Below are 18,778 nucleotides of genomic sequence, written 5' to 3'. Positions count from 1 at the left end.
AGTGCTTAAATGCGTTCCACATTCTTAAGAAAGCGCTCGTTTCGGCTCCAATCATCCAACCCCCTGATTGGAGCCTCCCCTTCGAAATAATGTGTGATGCTAGTGATTTTGCTGTTGGGAGGGTCTTAGGCCAAACCAAGGATAAAAAGCATCATGCAATCGCTAATGCTAGCAAGACTTTGACTGGAGCTCAACTTAACTATGCAACCACTGAAAAAGAGTTCCTAGCCGTTGTCTTTGCTATAGACAAGTTTAGATCTTACTTGGTTGGAGCAAAGGTTATTGTTTATACTGACCATGCAGCTTTGAAATACCTGCTCACCAAGAAAGATGCTAAACCTCATTTAATAAGATGGATTCTCTTACTCCAAGAATTTGACCTTGAAATAAAAGATAAAAAGGGAGTAGAGAATACTGTTGCAGATCATCTATCACGTATGCAGGTTACTAACTTGCAGGAACCTCCAATAAACGACTTTCTATGCTTCTGAAGGTGACGGACTCCACCCCATGGTACGCAAATATTGTAAACTTTATGGTTTCAGGGTATGTGCCACCAGGGGAGAACAAGAAAAAGCTCATCTTCGAGAGTCGTCGACACCTTTGGGATGATCCATACCTGTATAGGGTATGCACGGATGGTCTGCTGAGAAGATGCATACCTGCAGCAGAAGCCTTGCAAGTCATTGAGAAATGCCACACCGCAGCATACGGAGGCCACTACGGAGCCTTTGGAACCCAAGCAAAAATCTGGCAAAGTGGTTTTTTCTGGCCAACAATGTATGAAGACACCAGAGAGTATGTCCGGAGGTGTCAAAGATGCCAGATGCAAGGTGGCATAACAGCTTGTGATGCAATGCCCCTCACATACAACCTTCAAGTCGAATTGTTCGACATTTGGGGCATCGACTTCATGGGACCATTCCCGAAGTCCCAAGATTGCGAGTACATCTTGGTAGCTGTGGAGTACGTATCCAAGTGGATGGAAGCTCTACGATGCAGAGCTGCTAACGCCAAACATGCCCGGAAGATGTTTCAAGATGTCATCTTCCCCCGGTTTGGAACTCCTCGAATGGTCATCAGTGATGGGGGATCACACTTCATCGACAAGACCTTCCGGAACTACCTCAGAAAGTTAGGTGCCAAGCATAACATTGCCATCCCATATCACCCACAAACCAGCGGTCAGACAGAAACATCCAATAAACAAATCAAAAATATTCCACAGAAGACCATCAACGAGATGGGGAAGGGATGGAAGAGTAAGCTACCTGATGCACTCTGGGCATATAGGACAGCATACAAAACCCCCATTAGAATGTCACCCTTCCAACTTGTTTATGGCAAAACATGACATCTGCCAGTGTAGTTGGAACACAGGGCCCATCGGGCCATCCGGCAATGGAACATGGATTTGAAGCAAGCCAGAAAGGGCCGACAAATCCAACTGGCAGAGTTGGAAGAATGGAGGGAGAAAGCTTACCACAGTGCCAAAATTTACAAGGAGATAACAAAATGATGGCACGACAAGAGGATCAAGCCGAAAGAATTCAAACCCGGAGACAAGGTATTATTATTTAATTCCAGGGTTAAACTCTTTGGCGGAGGAAAACTACGGAGCAAGTGGAAGGGGCCATACATCGTCATCAACACAAATTCACATGGGGCAGTCACACTCCAAGATGACGACGGTAAGTTATTCAAGGTAAATGGCCAGCGTTTAAAAGTTTTTCATACGCCATACAATTCCAGCGAAGAGTTCGATACAATAAATTTAGTAGAATTTGATGCTTTTCAAACTCTTCACCTCAAGCCCAAATCCACTTGCATGTGGGCCAACCCTTGGCCCCCGACCCATGAGAGAAAGGAGAGGTCCAGCAGAGCCCAAGTGGGGCTGGCCGAACCCCTAGGTCGGCCGACCCCACCTGGCAGCTTGAGCACTTCAAATTTCGTATTTGAAGCCTCTCAAATGGCCACTTTTGATTTCCATACGTGCCGGGATGCAAAATGGAAGTTTTCTCCCGGTTTTGCCTTTAAAATGATCCTCTCCTCCTCCTTCCATCCACACCTCCATTTTTGATCATCTTGCTCTCCTCCCCTCCACATCTCTGAACATCCCTCATGGCCGGAAAGGCTATCATTCCGTTCATTGAAGCTTCATCCACTTTCGCTCTCGAGGGAGAACACTCGCCGGTGAATCTCGCGCTCGCGGCCATGGAAGTCGACCAGGAGGCCGAGCACATCGCCAAGACACCCTTGGCGGTCGTCCCTGCACCAGCGTCGAAGGAGACGCCGGGAGGCAGCAATGGGGTGTTGGCGGAACCCCTGGTTCGGCCGAACCACCATGGCAGCCGCTCGGCCTCCCTTTCGACACCGCACGCCATCAGGAAGATCTCTTGCCAAGAGAGGCAGGCGCCCGGGATCATGAGGTTCTGCACGGCCGACTACAGGGATGTTGGCGACGAAGGACATCTCCAAGCGCCTCTTTGACGATCCACTCCCGCCTATGCAGTTAGAGGAGGGTCAGGAATATGTAGATACGCTGTATTCAAAGAGTGGCAACGTCGTTGGCCACAACTATGTAACCACACCCTCATGCACGACCACGACACCTCCGCCACCGCAACATTTTCACATTGTTGGCATTCATACCCCAGGTGGTGGGTACCACAAGGGGTTGATGCCAGGACTATCTCCTAAGGATAAAGGAGAAGCCGAGTCTGTGGCATCCTCCCCTAAGGGTGTCAAGCGCGTCAAAAGGCACATCCCTCCTCCTTTGATCACGCGCCCCGGAGGGCAGTACGAGAGCGATGATGAGAAGGTCCTCAAAGGACCAAAGGTCACCCAGCTCCTCCGCACAGTCATCAAACTACGCGATGGTCACAAGGAGCTCACTTTAGAGCTCATGTCCGTCAAGGACGATTACAACACGCTCCGCCGCGGTCTAGGCATTAAGATAGAATGCCTAGAAAAATGTGTTGAGAAGGGCAACCTCTAGATTTGCACATCACCCTTCACATTTATCCTTGGGCACATTACCGCATTTTCTTTTTCAGTTTTTACTTTTATGTATTTCCCTTCCAGATGTAATGTGCTGCCATCTTTGATAATTCAATGAAAATCAACTCCCCGGTTTTCAAACCGGCAGAATTTTGTTTTGTTTCCATGTATTTTGAATAAGATCGCAGGTAAAAATCCAGTGGGGGGGGGGGAAGCACACACCTAACACAGCAAACAAGATCAAGACGAACCACACACAGAAAAGATAGAGCCAGCAGGGCCTCCCCTAGGCCGGCGGACCCCCCTGGTTCGGCCGAGCCCAAGGAGGGGCCATCTCGGCCCTGCTTTCTCCTGGACCTCGGTTTGTATCCTTACTTCTGTTTCCCCTATTGTCCAATGAAAATCCTGCACAAAACCTTTATGAATAAAAAATTAAAAAGGACAATGCACTCCATGCTCTTCATGATGGAGTTCTACATATATTTTATTCCTTGCTTTCATCTCATTCTTGTGAACCACTACATAATAGGGACCCCATGATAATCTAGTAATTGATTTTTGAGATATAGTTAAAATGAATGGAACCTAGTTCTCCCTTGCAAAGTGCTAGGAATTTCTGTTAAAAAGAAGCATGGCTCCTCATTTGTTTATAATTCCTACCCAAGGCCATATGTTATTCAAAATTGAAAACCTTCTACATATACAACTTGTTATCTCATTGAGCTTTGTCAAATTGTTGTGACCCATTGTGAGATACATTTCATACTCCCATGATCAAGATCACATACATACCACATTTGCATGCCAACTTCTACACTGGAAGTTGCGCACTTTATCCATTCCATTCCACAAAATAAAACTCCATGCTATTCATGACCATCCTCTCCAAAGTTACAAGGACATGGGCTAAAGAAATAAAGGACATGGTCAAGAAAGCATGATGAAAAAAAAGTTGGACACATGAAGGTCCAAAGTATTCAATAAAAAAAGTTGGACCCGTGAAGGTCCAAGTATTCAAATATATACATATAGCCCATGTCCAAACAAAGAACGAGGAGAGAAATAGTTCATGAAAGGAGTTCATACACCATCCACATAGAAATCCATACACATGCACATCTTGATCAAGGTTGATGACTTGTTTTCTCCTAAGGATCTAGTCTTTGACTCAGCAACATATGAGGAACAGGTATGCCTTCAACCTTTCCCCACTACCATGAGCTCCACATAAGCCTTTTTAGAGGTAGGGTAAAAAGAAGGCAACGCTTTGCCTTGGTGAGGAACCCAAAAATAAGCAAAAAGAGAGATCAAGGGAACAAACTGAGGAGCTAGGGCTATGTTTGATTTTTGAAAACTTATAAAACCCAAGCCTCTGAGTAAGGGAGACTAAGGAACCTGAAGTTTAAACCGTTCCAAGTTTCAATTACCATGATAAGTGTGGTAGACACATAAAAAGTTCACAAGTCTGGGAAAAGCTTGGAATGACTTGTATGCAGGTTTCTTCAAAGGAGTTGCATCCACCTTGGTCTTCGCCTCTTCACTCGAGGATGAGCAAAGGCTAAGTGTGGGGGTGTTGTTGACGGTCCTTAAGTCAGAAATAAAGTCGTCAACTCCTGCATCTTTTCTTAACATTCAAACCACCAAAAGTAGTTATAGGGCTTATTGCTAACCATTTCCACAAGTTTTGGTGATTCTTGGATTGTAGGCACCCATACACGGAATAAGACAAAAACATATACAAGACACAACACAAATGCACAGAATATCTAATCCTGCGTCACACTTACAAAGAAGGGCCCACAAGTCAGAGAAAACCAATGAACAAAGCCCCGGCTCCGACGTAATACTCAAGAGGGCCCACCTAGCAGTCACACATCCAAAGGCGGCAGAGAAAGGCGGCCAGGTGTGGCCGGCCGAACCCCTGGTTCGGCCGAACCAGGACGAGTTCCCGGCCCCCTCAGTTTTGGAAGGAAGGTTGCCACCGCCATCCCAACGTTGGTTATCAACGTTCCCGCACTTATCTCAACCGGAAACCTACCTCTTCACACTATATATGGGCCTCCACACACCCTCTCAATGTATTCATTCTCTCTCATTCTCATACACAAGGAGGAAAAGTAGTAGTAGTGCTCCACTTGTATCATTAGAGTAGGGAGTGTGCGAGGTGGAGGATCGGAGAAGAGCCGGACGTGTCAGCCTCTCTTCGTCTTGTACTTCGACGGATACGAGCTTTTGAGTAAGTATCCGGAGTTCATCTTCTATTAAGTTCTTGGTTTAGTATTCTTAAGTTATTCTTTTGTTTACGGGTTCATCGTCCATCTCATAACAGATACTCTAGTAGAGGGCCCCTGATAAAGATGGGTAAACCCTGCGCAACGCTAGAGTAAGTAATCAAAGGCTTAAGCGTGTGTTTAGGCTCTAGATTACCTTTGTTTGCCTCGTGCTCCACAATATTGCGGGGTAGACCGCGGGTGTTGATAGCCCCGACGGTCCGCTACGAAGCTGCTTCATGGTTAGTGCAGTCCCCCCTGTCTGGGTACGGCGTAGAGCAACAAGCCGGAGGGCCCTAACATACCTGGGTCAGACCGGTGCCCGAAGTAAACAAGTGAGGAACCTAAGTCTACCTTACCTTGATTCTTATCCTTAGATAAACCACACTACCCAAAGCTCTCCTACTTCTCGTTCTCCTGAGTTCTTCTGGCTAGAAGATCAGTGCACCTCCGTTCCCTGTAAAATTACGATACCTTGAATGCACTCCGTGTGAAGTAATACAACGGTATCTTCCGTGCGCTTGCGGATCTTATCTGTGAACGTTAAGAAATACCAACACCCGTCGACAGTGAGACGCCTATGGTGACTTCGTCAATCTCGAGGATTTGTCGTCTCAATCTTCGAAAATACTCATAAAAATAGGGTTTGCGTATGTGTGTTCATGGTATGTTTTAGAGTGTAATTAAAAAAAATTCAGCCGCCCATTGTATGAAAAAACCGCCCTCACATCTTCGATTCGCTATCCAAATCCCGTCCATTGCATTCATCAGTCACGAGCCTCCAGATCACCATCAAGCCACCCAGGGCCCCCAAGGTCTGGTCGTACTGGCTTTATTTTTAAACATGCATACGCTGTTATACACGCAGCACTCACCTTCATAAATTCATCTGCAAGTACTCCAACATCATGCCGCTACATGCTCAACCAAATCCAACTCCGTGCATCTTGGTAGGCGTCAGTAAAGAAGTTCGATATATTTGCTGAAAGTTTTGGATTTTTGCAAAAAATAGAGAGGAAAACTATATCGGAAATATTATGTTCTTGCCCTTACTTTAAACTCCAATTGTGATATACCCCCCTTTTTACGACTTGGCATTTTTACCCCTAGTTTCTCACCATGAAGCCTCCGTTTACCCCTAGAATTTGACTCCGTTACCTGCATCAAGGATTAAATAAAATAAAAACAAGAAAACCCTTTATAATATAGTGAAAAGATCAAAATACCCCTTATCCCTTAACCCGTGTATCCGTGTGGTTCCTGAGCCCTTGCTTCTCTTCCCAACATTGCTGGGAACCTAGCTTGTGACAATCGTCGATCCAGGAGCACGTGGAAACCCAGCGGCCAGGCGCAGGCGGTGCGGCCAACACGTGCGCACGCCAGGTCATGCGGGCGGCTAGACTTGTGTGGCGGTCCATATCCTGTAGACCGTCCTCGGCAAACGCTCGCGCGAGGAAGGCGACGCCACCGCAGCGGCCGCAACCGCGTTCTGGACCACCCTGCCCGCCACCGCGGACGATGTAGGCCTGGCACTTCTAGCCACTAGAGGTGCAGGCGATGGCCGCCGCCACATACATGCTGATGGTGCAGGCGGGCCACCACCACCTCAACTTGCCTCTCGCTCGTCGAACTCTTTGACACCGCCTGGCACACCGAGGAGGCGATCCGGTGACTTGATCTGCCACAGCTCCTGACACCTTCTACACGTGTTGTTCGCGTGCATTGATCTCTATCCGTCTGTTCTTGGCTTGCTTTGTGCTCCATTGACAAAATTGTCCAAGATTCGATGAAAGAAGATTGTTGTGGTGCCTAGTGCTAAATGTAAATACCAATCCTTGGTTAGATCTTACTACTACATTCGGGTTACACTAAATTGGGTAGCTCGCGTTGGTCGGAGTATGCCGAGGTGCTAGGTTTTCTGCGCCTTTTGATTCCATGGAACTTGCTTTGGTTAGCATATTGTTTGTATCACTAGCCCAAGATGTCATTTAATACTAGTATAAATTCGTAAAGCTTGTAATTTTTTTTCAGATGTGCAATGCCCATCAATCCATTGTAGATGCTACGGTCATGCATATAATATAAAGGAAAAATGAAGATACAATGTTGTAATAAGAATATCAGTGTAGCTTATAGATCGGCAAGTTGCTCTTCATGAGCTTACTAATTCTAAAGAAATTATGTCAAACTCTTGTTCATATTCTTATTGAAATGCTATTGAAATATAATGGCAAACAAGGGTATATTCACAAAATTTGTAAAAGTAGGGGTATATTTGCAAAGGTAAAATTGTCTTCTTTATCACCGTTATGTGTGTCAGACCCGGGCCACGGGACTGCTCATAGGCATAGAATGTTCCAAATAGAGGGGTAGCACATGGAATACCCCTCATCGCCTTGTGTCTACTCGTACAGCAGTAGAACTAGCTGGAGTACAAGAAAACTACCCGACCCACTCGAAGTAGAACTCTAAACGTACTCGGCTAGAACTTTCCGTATAACCCTGTCCCCCCAAGATATATAAGGGCGGACAGGGACCCCTCCAGAACATCGAACAATACCATAGGGAATACACACCACCACACAGGACTTATGCTCCGGCGGCTTGAACCTGTCTAAATCCTTGTGTTCCTTGCACCATTGCATTCTGATCTCGGCGAGTCCCTACTCATAAGCACTCTCCTCGGGATACCCCTCGGAGAACCCGACGGTAAAACACCGACAGCTGGCGCCTACCGTGGGGAAGATCGCCAAAGGTCAACAGAAGAATTCAATGGCATCCTTTGACTTCAGCTTCCCGGTGATCAACGCCGGAACCGCCTTCGTTTTCGGCTCATGGGCCTGCATCGCCAACGGATCAGGAGGTTTCTATAGCCACCGGATCAACCCCACAAGCACGAAGACACCCCGGCAAAAACAACTCGGCAAAATCACTTCCGCCAAAATCCTTCTTCCTGGAATCGCCAAGGAAATCGAGAACTTGTCCTTGTCGGACCCGACACCTACTTGTTTTCCTTTCGGACTGAGGTATTCAGCCATGTCGTATTCCGCACTCTTTCACCAAAGGGACCGGACTGGGACTCAGACCCGGACTCCTCCCCTGTTCGACTCCTACTTGGACTCAGATGATGACTTTGACTTCGACTCGGATTCACTCGGCTGCTGGAACCTGACCATCCTGGCCACAACGCAAAGCCGAGTTGTCTACTGGAAGGATTCAGAACCTACCAGCGCGCCTAATAACACTCGGATTGTGGCCTGCCTACGTGATTTACCCTATCAATCGGGCAGACCCCCCTCTCCAGTCAGAGGAGAAGAGATTGGCGACACTGCTCTGGTCGATTACAGCACAACTCACTCGACCTAGACAGATAGGTGTACGTCTCACTTCACGGAGAAGAAAGTGCACTCGGTTCTCGGGCTGATCAATACGCCAATGAAAACCTGGATCAAATATCAGACAATGAGCTATCAGTCAACACTCCGCAAGATGAATCCCAATAAGATAGAGAAAGCCGGCGACAATGCAACTGCCGCCGTGCCACTAGCAGAAAGAATGCGACTGCTCGAGCTCAACGTACTCCAGCTCCACAGGGACTGCGAAACCTATGAAGAGACCTAGACGAAGCAGCCGACAATGCTTTCAACAGTCCTTTGATCAACCTAGCCGAGGCGGCTATATTAATGCAAGCCTTACTAGACACTCCTCAAATCCGTGAAATTCAACGCCTGACCAGAGATGCCTTGCGTCAGATTGGAAGGCAGAATCCGACTCCATCTGTTTCCCACAACAGTCGGACTCCTGCTAGACAGAAGGACCACTAGGAGACAAATCAATGCAATTACCCGCGTGGCCAGCCCCGGCCTAGGTTTCAAGACGAGAGCCATCATACTGGTCCTTCAAGAAATCACGATCGCTTCCAGGATGATGCACGAGATTTCATCAACGCCAAGCGTCATGGACGACACGCAGATGAAATCGATCGATTCCCGGCCTTCAGCCAGAATGTAAACTATGCTGAGTACCCGACTAGTTTCAACCCAGTAAACATGCAGAATCTAAAGAAGTACGATGGCAAGCAAGATCCTCGTCAATAGCTACGGATCTACTCGACTGCTATCGAAGTAGCAGGAGGGACAAATTCTACCGATGTCATATACTTCCCGATGGCTTTAGAATCTGCCCCACTCACATGGCTCGAGAGCTTAAGACACAACTCGATCCACACATGGGAAGATTTGAAAAAGATCTTCATTGACAACTTCCAAGGCTCTATTCATCGCCCAGCTACTCGCCATGACCTACGTCTATGCAAACAAGAGCGTGGAGAAGCTCTGAGATCATACATAAAGAGGTTCTTCGACACACGAGCTACTATCGCCAACATAGCAGATGATGATGTGATCGACTGCTTCCACAACAGCCTCGCTACGCAACAGCTGTACCGAGACTTCAGGAGGAATAGACCCCGCTCAGTTGTTGCACTGCAAGACATGATGCTTGGGTGGGCTGATCAGGAAGAACAAGAACGCGATCGCTTTCCCCACCGCGAAGATAACAACAAAAACGCAATGGAGATCTACGATCACATAAAGGCCAGCGCAACTTCGATAAGAAGCACAAGCCAGAAGACACGGTAGCAATAATGGATCGGGGTCAACGAGGCAAGAAGGGAAATCAGCAGGATAATTTCCAAAAACTACTCGCAAGACATTGTCCTCTGCATCCCAAAGGAAGACATACAATCGTCGAATGCATAAACCTTCGTAAGTCTCTCCAAGAACGTAAGTTGGAAGAAGACAAAAATAAGAAGGACAAGCAGGATGACGAAGATGGTGACAAAGATGGAACCATGGGATTCCAACAACCCGCCAAAAGGGTCAACATGATCTACGAAGGAGATTCTTCGTTCAACAAAAGAAATCAGAAACTGGTTTGGTGGGAAATTTCGCCCAAGACGCACCAGCAACATAGAAGTTCCCTTGTTTTAGAACTCGAGGAAGAATACTGTTGGTAGTCGTTTTCAGTGATTTCTACCGCCAACATTCCTTCAGATTTCAAGCTCTCAGGACCATAATGCATTAAATTTCACTAACTTTGACTAGTTTCATGAGTTTTGGTGCACTTGTGATTTCAGGAACACAATGTACAAATTTGAGCCAAAACAGGAGAAATCTCATGCCGGCCGGCCTACCACTTTACCATTCCATCGTGTGATCCCTTGGAGATGGTCCTGAGCAAGATATCAATCAAAGATCAAGTGTTCAACATGATTGCAATCAATCAAGATCGAAAGGCATGAACCAAGTCTATTCGGGTCCACAATCAGTGACAAATCACTCGATCAAGGCCCCAACCGACTTGAGAAACATCACAAGACCCTGGATCAACGTGACACGACAATGGAGGGCCAAGCTGTGCCAGAGCCAGGCCGACTGGCCTAGGTGAGGCCGGCCGGCCTAAGAAGCATGTGGAAAATGCCGGAGCAGCTCACCACCGACTCCTGGAGACAATCCAAGCCATCCAAAGAAGGTCGGCACCAGATGGCGCAATCCCTAGGCCGGCCGGCCTAGGGGAGGCTGGCCGACCCCACCTGGAAGCCTCTGGAGCTCCCCCTTGGTGTGGAAGCTATGCTCAACCGTCTTACCGGCTTACAACTGACGCCACCTACTGAACCGACCTCAAAGCACTATAAATAGAGCTCACTCTCCCACTTGTAACACACACCATCCACTTGAGAGAAGTGTTGACTCTTTCTCTTTGTATTAGAAAAGGGAGAGAGTGAGGTGAGAAGCTTTGGTGCAAACCAAGCTTAAAGGAGCGGGCTCGAGTTCTCTCGGGTCTTACTCCATCTTTTGTATCCACCTCGGGGGAATATATCTTTGAGTAAGTTCCTTGTCTTAACTTCAATATCTCGCTAACTCTACTTTCTGCATTAGTTACCTGTTTAAGTACTTTCTTTGATCTGCGGGATCCTGAGTCTGCGTAAGTAGCAAGTTCTACTTGTCTGAGGTTGCTTTCTATCTAAGTACACGGTAGGAGCAAGTAGCTCGATTGTTGTGGGCGCGGTGCCTAGACTTGGTTAGCTATCTCAGGTTGTGTTCCACCCCATGGTACTATTGTGGTAGGTGGCAGGTGGTGACAGCCCTGTTCGTCCCTCGTAGTCCACCACGTTCGGGTGTTTTCATAGCCATTGGACTCCCTTCTCACCCCAGCCTGAATCCTTCCCTGAGGCCGCCGAAGCAGATCGAGTTAGTATTTAGCTTGTCGCTAGGTAGAATAGTAAGTTATCTGGAGTTAGGCCCTCTTCCCTCTTACCTTTTCTCTTTTGGTGTGCCTGGTTGAGTAGTTCTAGATTTGGTCGAAGCTTTACCATTCCTTGGAGTCGATATCCTAGGTATACTCCCTGGTGAAGGCTACATCGGTCTCTGTACGCTTGCGGAGTAATTCGTTTAGGCTAAGAAGTGCCAACAAGCTTTCTGGCGCCCTTGCCGGGGAACAGTAGCAACACTAGATTTAGAGTTAGTCAGCCGTACGATTTTCCATCTTATCCCATGGAGTTCTCTCCTGTTTATCTGGTAGTTCCATCTAGCAAGTATTTGGAACCACCACGATCCTGCCATCCCATCCTATCTGATGGTTACGAGATCCATCGCAGTCTCGTAGCCATGATTCTCGCTCAGTCCTTTTTTGGTAGAGAGGACGAATGTCCCTATGCTCACTTACAGGTCTTCGAAGAGAATTGTTCTCTTCTAATTATACCCGGTATGACTCAACACACCCTACGGTGGAAGCTATTCCCGTTCTCTCTGACGGGAGGAGCAAGACTTTGGTACAACCGGACTGCAAGAGGAGTTGGAGGAGATTTGATCCAACTAAAGGACGAGTTCTGCTTGTTCTTCTATCCTATCTCCAAAGTGATTGCCCATCAAAATCAACTGATGAAATTCGAGCAAGGAGATGAATCACTTGGAGTAGCGTGGGCTAGATTCTTGCATCTGATAGAATCCGGGCCACTACATCAAATCTCGGAGGAAATACTGATGCAACATTTCATCTATGGTCTCAAGCCGGAGAGTGCATATTTCCTAAATGTGTCCACCGAGGGGTCAGTCATGTACAAGACAGTGGCCGAAGTCAGAACTCTCTTAAAGAAGGTCCTGAACAGCACCGAATACACCAGCATATATGACGACCCACCAGAGACAGTAGAGCGGCCCTACAAGACGCAGCAACTTCAGTTCATAACAGCTGCATCCTCTCCACCTCCACCATACATAGAGGAAATAACTGAACCACCAAAGTCCTCAGATCAAGAGCCTCTCCAAGAAGATATACCGATGTTCCTACCAAACCTCTTCACAGAAGAGGAATACTTGGAGCTCAGCAATGTTTAAGGCATGCCGAAGGAGCATAAGTGTGTATGCTCGAGATGTGAGGCGTTCATTCCAGAAGCATCATCGCAGATAGAGGGTTTTTCTGTGATTATTAGTAAGGAATGGATAGAGGAAGCAGAGGCCAGCAGTAGTATCATCCAGATCTACCGCCGACCAAGAATACTCCTCTGTTCTATTGGGGACGCCGTACCACAAGAAACCTTTTATGATCCGAGAGTCGGGGTGAATGTGATGTCCAAAACTTTGGTAGATCACATCGCATCTGAAGCACCCCTGATCCTCTCTCGTAAGCACCTGAAGTGGATCGACGGCCAGATAGTGGGAAGTCATGGAATTATGCGAGTGGTGCCCGTGAAAATGAGCACCAACAACGTATTCCTGGACTTCCATGTCTTCGATATCCCGGAAGGTGAAGAGTTCATCTTGATCAGATGGCCAATAGAACCACTTGTCAACCCAAATGGAGACCGAGCAATGCTCGAGGTTAAGGTTGGCAAAGAAAAGATCCCGATCAGCCTAGTCCATTCATGCAACACCATTGCAGAGGCTAGACCGGAGCAAGACCCATTGGAGGAAGCAGTGAACATCAATCAGGAAGAGCAAATTCAGCCCATTCCCGAAGAAGATGTCTCACACTTCACCCAGGAATCAGATCCGGTCGGCAAGAGTAAGCTCAGTGAGGAGGAGACACCGCAACCTCCCCTTCCAGAGCTGAAGTCGCCGCCTCCTGGCTTGAAGTATGCCTTCCTCCACAACAACAGAGCCACGCCAGTCGTCATCAGTGACAAGCTAACAGAGAGTGAAACTCGGCAGCTCGTTGCAGTCCTGGAGAAGTATCGATCCGTCATCGGGTACTCTCTCCAAGACATGAAGGGGATTAGCCCCAACTTATGCACCCATCGCATCCCTATGGAACCGGAACATAAGCCGTCAAGAGAACATCAACAGTGGCTCAACGATGCGATGAGGGAGGTAGTCAAGAAAGAGGTATTGAAATTGCTGTATGCAGGCATCATATACCCCGTGCAAGACAGTGAGTGGGTCAGCCCAGTTCAAGTGGTCCCAAAGAAGGGAGACATGATAGTTGTCCGGAATGAGAGAAACGAGCTCATACCTCAGCGGATAGTCACCAGATGGAGAATGTGTATCGATTACGGCAAATGTCGTTTGATCTTTGCAATGCACCGGCTTCCTTTCAAAGGTTCATCATGGCAGTCTTCTCTGACCTGATCGAGAACATCATGGAAGTGTTCATGGATGATTTCTCAGTCTACGGCAAGGATTTTGATCAGTGCCTTAAGAATTTGGACAAAGTTCTCAAGAGATGCCAAGAGACACATTTAGTCCTTAACTGGGAAAAGTGTCACTTCATGGTCAGAGAAGGGATAGTCCTCGGACATAGAGTGTCAGAAAGAGGGATAGAAGTGGATTGGGCGAAGATCGATGTTATCGAATAGTTGCCACCCCCGACAAATGTCAAGGGAGTTAGGAGTTTCTTGGGTCACGCTGGCTTCTACAGGAGGTTCATCAAGGACTTCTCCCGTAAAGCCAGACCCTTGACCAACTTATTGGCAAAAGATGCCCCGTTCAACTTTGACGAGGAATGCCTCATAGCCTTCTATACCCTCAAGAAGGCACTCATATCAGCGCCCATCATCCAGCCACCCGATTGGAAACTTCCATTCGAGATTATGTGCGATGCAAGCGACTACGCAGTAGGGGCAGTGCTGGGTCAGTGCAGAGATAAACAGCATTATGCCATATCATATGCCAGTAAGATGCTGACCGGACCCTAGTTGAATTACGCTACAACGGAGAAGGAACTTCTGGCGGTTGTATTCGCCATGGATAAGTTCAAATCCTACTTGGTCGGTGCTAAGGTGATTGTATACATGGATCATGCAGCACTGAAGTACCTATTAACCAAGAAGGATGCAAAGCCATGTCTCATCCATTGGATTTTGCTCCTCCAAGAATTTGACTTGGAAATAAGAGATAAGAAATGAGCAGATAACTGTGTGGCGGATCATCTCTCCAGAATGCAAATACAAGGATCAGACTTGCCGATCAATGACTATTTGAGAGATGATACTCTTCTGAAGGTCACTACAACCAGTCCATGGTATGCAAATCTGGTAAACTTCATGGTGACTGGGTACATACCTCCAGGAGAAGATAAGAAGAAATTGATACACCTCAGCCGGTTTCACCTTTGGGATGACCCATATCTATTCAAAGTCTGTGATGATGGTCTACTCCGACGATGTATCCCAATATGTGAGACCCGTAAAATTCTTGAGCGTTGTCACTCCTCGCCATTTGGAGGACATTATGGAGCCTTCCGTACCCATGCAAAAGTTTGGCAGAGAGGATTCTTCTGGCCAAACATGTATGGAGACGCAAAAGAATTTGTGCGGTGTTGCCCAAGATGTCAAAAGCATGGGAATATCAATTCCCGAAACGCCATGCCACTAAAGAGCAATGTTCAAGTGGAAATATTCGACGTATGGGGAGTCGACTTCATGGGAAATATTCGAAGCCCAAGTCAACATTACGGAAGATAACGAAGACCTGAATGTGAACCCGGAGTCCAACAGTGAACTACATGATGTCCAACCAACATCGCGGAATTAATTGAAGTCCCGAACATTAATTCGAAAGAGCTAACGCTTACTGACTCTATAGACGCCATTAAAGGCAAGACCCAGTGCATAATCCTATTATTTTAAATTATGCCACTTATAGTTACTTTTCATTTGTGCATTTAAGTTATTGGAGTTGATTGAAAACCTTAGATGCATAATTCTAGATTCCTATTGATTGAACACTAGATTTGAATACGGAATAGCTGCTATGCTAATAGGACTGATAAAAGTCGAGTGATTGCCTGTCACTCGCGAATTTTATAGGAATTGATTGTTTACTTTCTTGCAATCACTATAAGGACCATGGACGGATTTGGTTACAAGTTTCTTATTGGAAATCCGTCTGTGTTGATGAACTTGATAAGGCCACAGTGTGTGGTAGCGGTGGTTAAGCGTTTGAAAGTACTAGCCACATGTCATGAATTATGGGTAAGCGGCAAGCCTAGTAACTCCTCGGCCCGGCAAATGGACATACACCCCACTCTCTCTTAGAGATAGGAAGTTAATTTATAGCAAAAAATTATTTTTATGTTGCAACAACTACGGGTGCAGAGAAGAGCGGTTCTCTGTAGTCGGGGAGAGTGGCCCTGATCCATAAACTAGAATGAGAAGCAAACGGTTGCTTTGGAGTGACTCGTCAGTGATCCAAGTGTGTGTGTTAGGTTTACCCTTGCAAGGTTGGAAATTCAATTCAGAATCGTCCGTTTCTCGCGGATATTGAGACTGCTTGATCCCTTTGCCACATAGAGTAAGAAGTGGAACATTTATGATATTCAATCTTGTTGGATGCAAATAATTTCTCTACCATGCTTGTATAGATAGGTGCAAACCTAGAATGGTTAATGAAATTAGAACTTGAAAGCTAAAACTTGAAATTAAGGATCTACTCTTTGTTGCTTTTCAACAAAATAAACTCCAGAGCCTTCATAAGCCTTGCATGTCTAGTTAAAGGGATGTTATATACCCATAGTCGGGTTAGCCTTGCTGAGTATTAGTATAATCAGTCTTGCTTGTCACTTTGTTTTCAGGTAACCTTTGGAATGCATGGTAAGATTGACGTCATGTACGGGCTTCATCATGATGTCATATATCGTCGCTAGATATCGTTTTCTTTCCACTATTTAAAACTCTGAAGAACTTATCTACTTTCAAATTTCTGAGGTACTCTATTTGAATTCTCAAACTCAGTTTATAATAACATTTACTATTGAAGTTTGTGTTATAAAATTATGGTTATTGTAATCTCTGGGCTCACCTTCGAGTGAGCTATGTTGTTTCGATCCGATATACAGTGGTTTTATCGGGATTTTACCCAACAGACTGTCAGGTTACTCCGTTGAAGTGCATGTAGATGATGGTTAGTGCACTTTAATTGAAATAATTCTGGCAGTTCTGCTACAGTATCGGTGTCCTCCGGAAACATGTCCGGGGCCACAAGCCCATACTTGGCGAGGAGGTTAGGAAGCTCCTCCTGCAACTTCGCCGAGCCGATCTTTATAGCTTCCTTGAAGGTGCGAAGCCGAGTTCGCATCACGTCACGGTGGGACTCTGCGTCCTCGACAAGCTTTTTCACGGCTTTCGCCGTGTCTTCAGCTTTGACCGCCCGCTCAGCCATCGCCAGGAGCTCCGTGGCGAGGGTGGCCCTCTCCGCTGTGGACTGGTCGAGGCGTTGTTGCAGGGCAGCTTTCTCCTGCTCAAGGGCGGCCACCTTTTGGTTCCAGGTCCAAAACAGCAAACCTCGAGCTGCCTTCGGCCGCCAGCTGCCGGGCCGCACACCGCATGGCCACGAAGGCCTTGAGGGATAAGTCTTCGGCGTTCTCTAGCATGTTCTTCAGCCCAGTCTCCACAATTTCTTTCTCCATCAGCGGGAAACAAAAAGATTCCCCTGCCTCAGCCAGCAGAGTGCGCTCGCGGTCTCGGCTTTCAAAGCGAAGAGACTTCACAATACTGTCGCCAAGACGCACGGCCGCAGGCTTCGCAGCCCAGCTCGACGGCGACGGCCTCCGGATCGGTGTTACGAACGAAGTAGCTGCTATTGTCCGAGGAGCTGCTGTCGTTTTCGCCGCTGCTTCCTTTGCCCTCGGAGCCGAAGGAGGCTATGTCCCATGCGGACGGTGCCTTGGCATCCTGGTCAGACACGGGAACATTGCAAGCCGCGGGTGAGCAAGGGGGAAGTCGATCTCGATTTGCACCTCTATGTCGCCCCCATCGTCATCGCTTTCCTGAGCGGTGCTGAACTCAAGGTCCAAGCATGGAGGAACCGTCTTCAGCAGTGTCACCTTCTCAGGAGCAGGGGGTGGCTCTCCGGCGGACGGACGGTTGCTATCTTCGCTCCTGCCATCCTCGGAGTCCCCCTTGCTTCGCAGGGGCGACTGTTGCAAGATGTCATCAAGAAGTCGGCCTCGCTTCTTCGGCAGCGCCGAGGTAGACGCCCGTTTTCTCTGGGGGCGGCACTCTGTGTAACGTCCCGCCTCCCCGAGGCCAGGCCCGCTTACATCTGGCAGCTTTTTAGGACATAGACTACCCTCACAGACCAACACATGTTTTTTCTGTGCACTTTGTCCTCACTCGTGTGCACTGTTGACGCTCCTTAGCGCCCCAATTTATATACCGCAAGCGCACGGGATCGTATAGCTTTTCCCTTATAGTATTCCCCAAGGTTTATCAATCCGTGGATCGTCAAAGAACTACCCTAGGTTTTCCAACTAATCTAATGGATCTATCCTAACATGAAGCATGAATTGCACATATAGAGTAACCTTTAATAGATATGAGTGTTGTGTAAAGGTTGATCTCATCCATGAATATAGGCGTAACCATAGCAAAACCAAAGACATGACTAGGCCTATTGTCATCTAGTTGTAGTTCAAGCTAACGAGCAAATAAATCATGCATCTCAATCAATGGCATCTTTAAACCCAAAATCTCCAATCCGATCCTTCGATACCCCATCTACTTAAAGCAACGCCCTGTCACGACGTCCCCCTTTGGACGAAAGCACCCTGAAGCAAGTCGAACCCCCTTTGTTAGTTCCGCCATGAACCTCTAGCCACCATGACTACAAGATCATGCTAAGTGATCTATCTCGATAATAGATCTAGGATGATGCAAACCTAAAGAAAAGAACGAAATCGAAAGAGAGAACATGGTTGCTAAAAGATTCGGAAGACAAGATTATCATTACTCACATAATAGATTCGTTTGGATCGCCACCACCGAGTACATACCACTGACGACTCCAACTAGCTCATGAACTCCACCATGACACAACCACGCAGGGAGGCCATGGTGGCTAGGGGCGGCCTAAGCCATCTCCTAGACAACTTCGAAGACTTACGGCGGTCATCGTCTCCCTCCAGTCTTGGCCCTAGGTTTTCGTCGAGTTCTGGGTGGATTGATGCTGCCAGTTGAATAAGGTGCGAGCTATTTATAAGCCGAGGAAGCTACTAGTCGAAGGGGAGGCCGA

Source organism: Panicum virgatum, chromosome 7K (genome assembly GCF_016808335.1).
Source record: "Panicum virgatum strain AP13 chromosome 7K, P.virgatum_v5, whole genome shotgun sequence".
In the NCBI taxonomy this organism is placed as follows: domain Eukaryota; kingdom Viridiplantae; phylum Streptophyta; class Magnoliopsida; order Poales; family Poaceae; genus Panicum; species Panicum virgatum.
Note: the sequence above shows the minus strand (reverse complement) of the source record.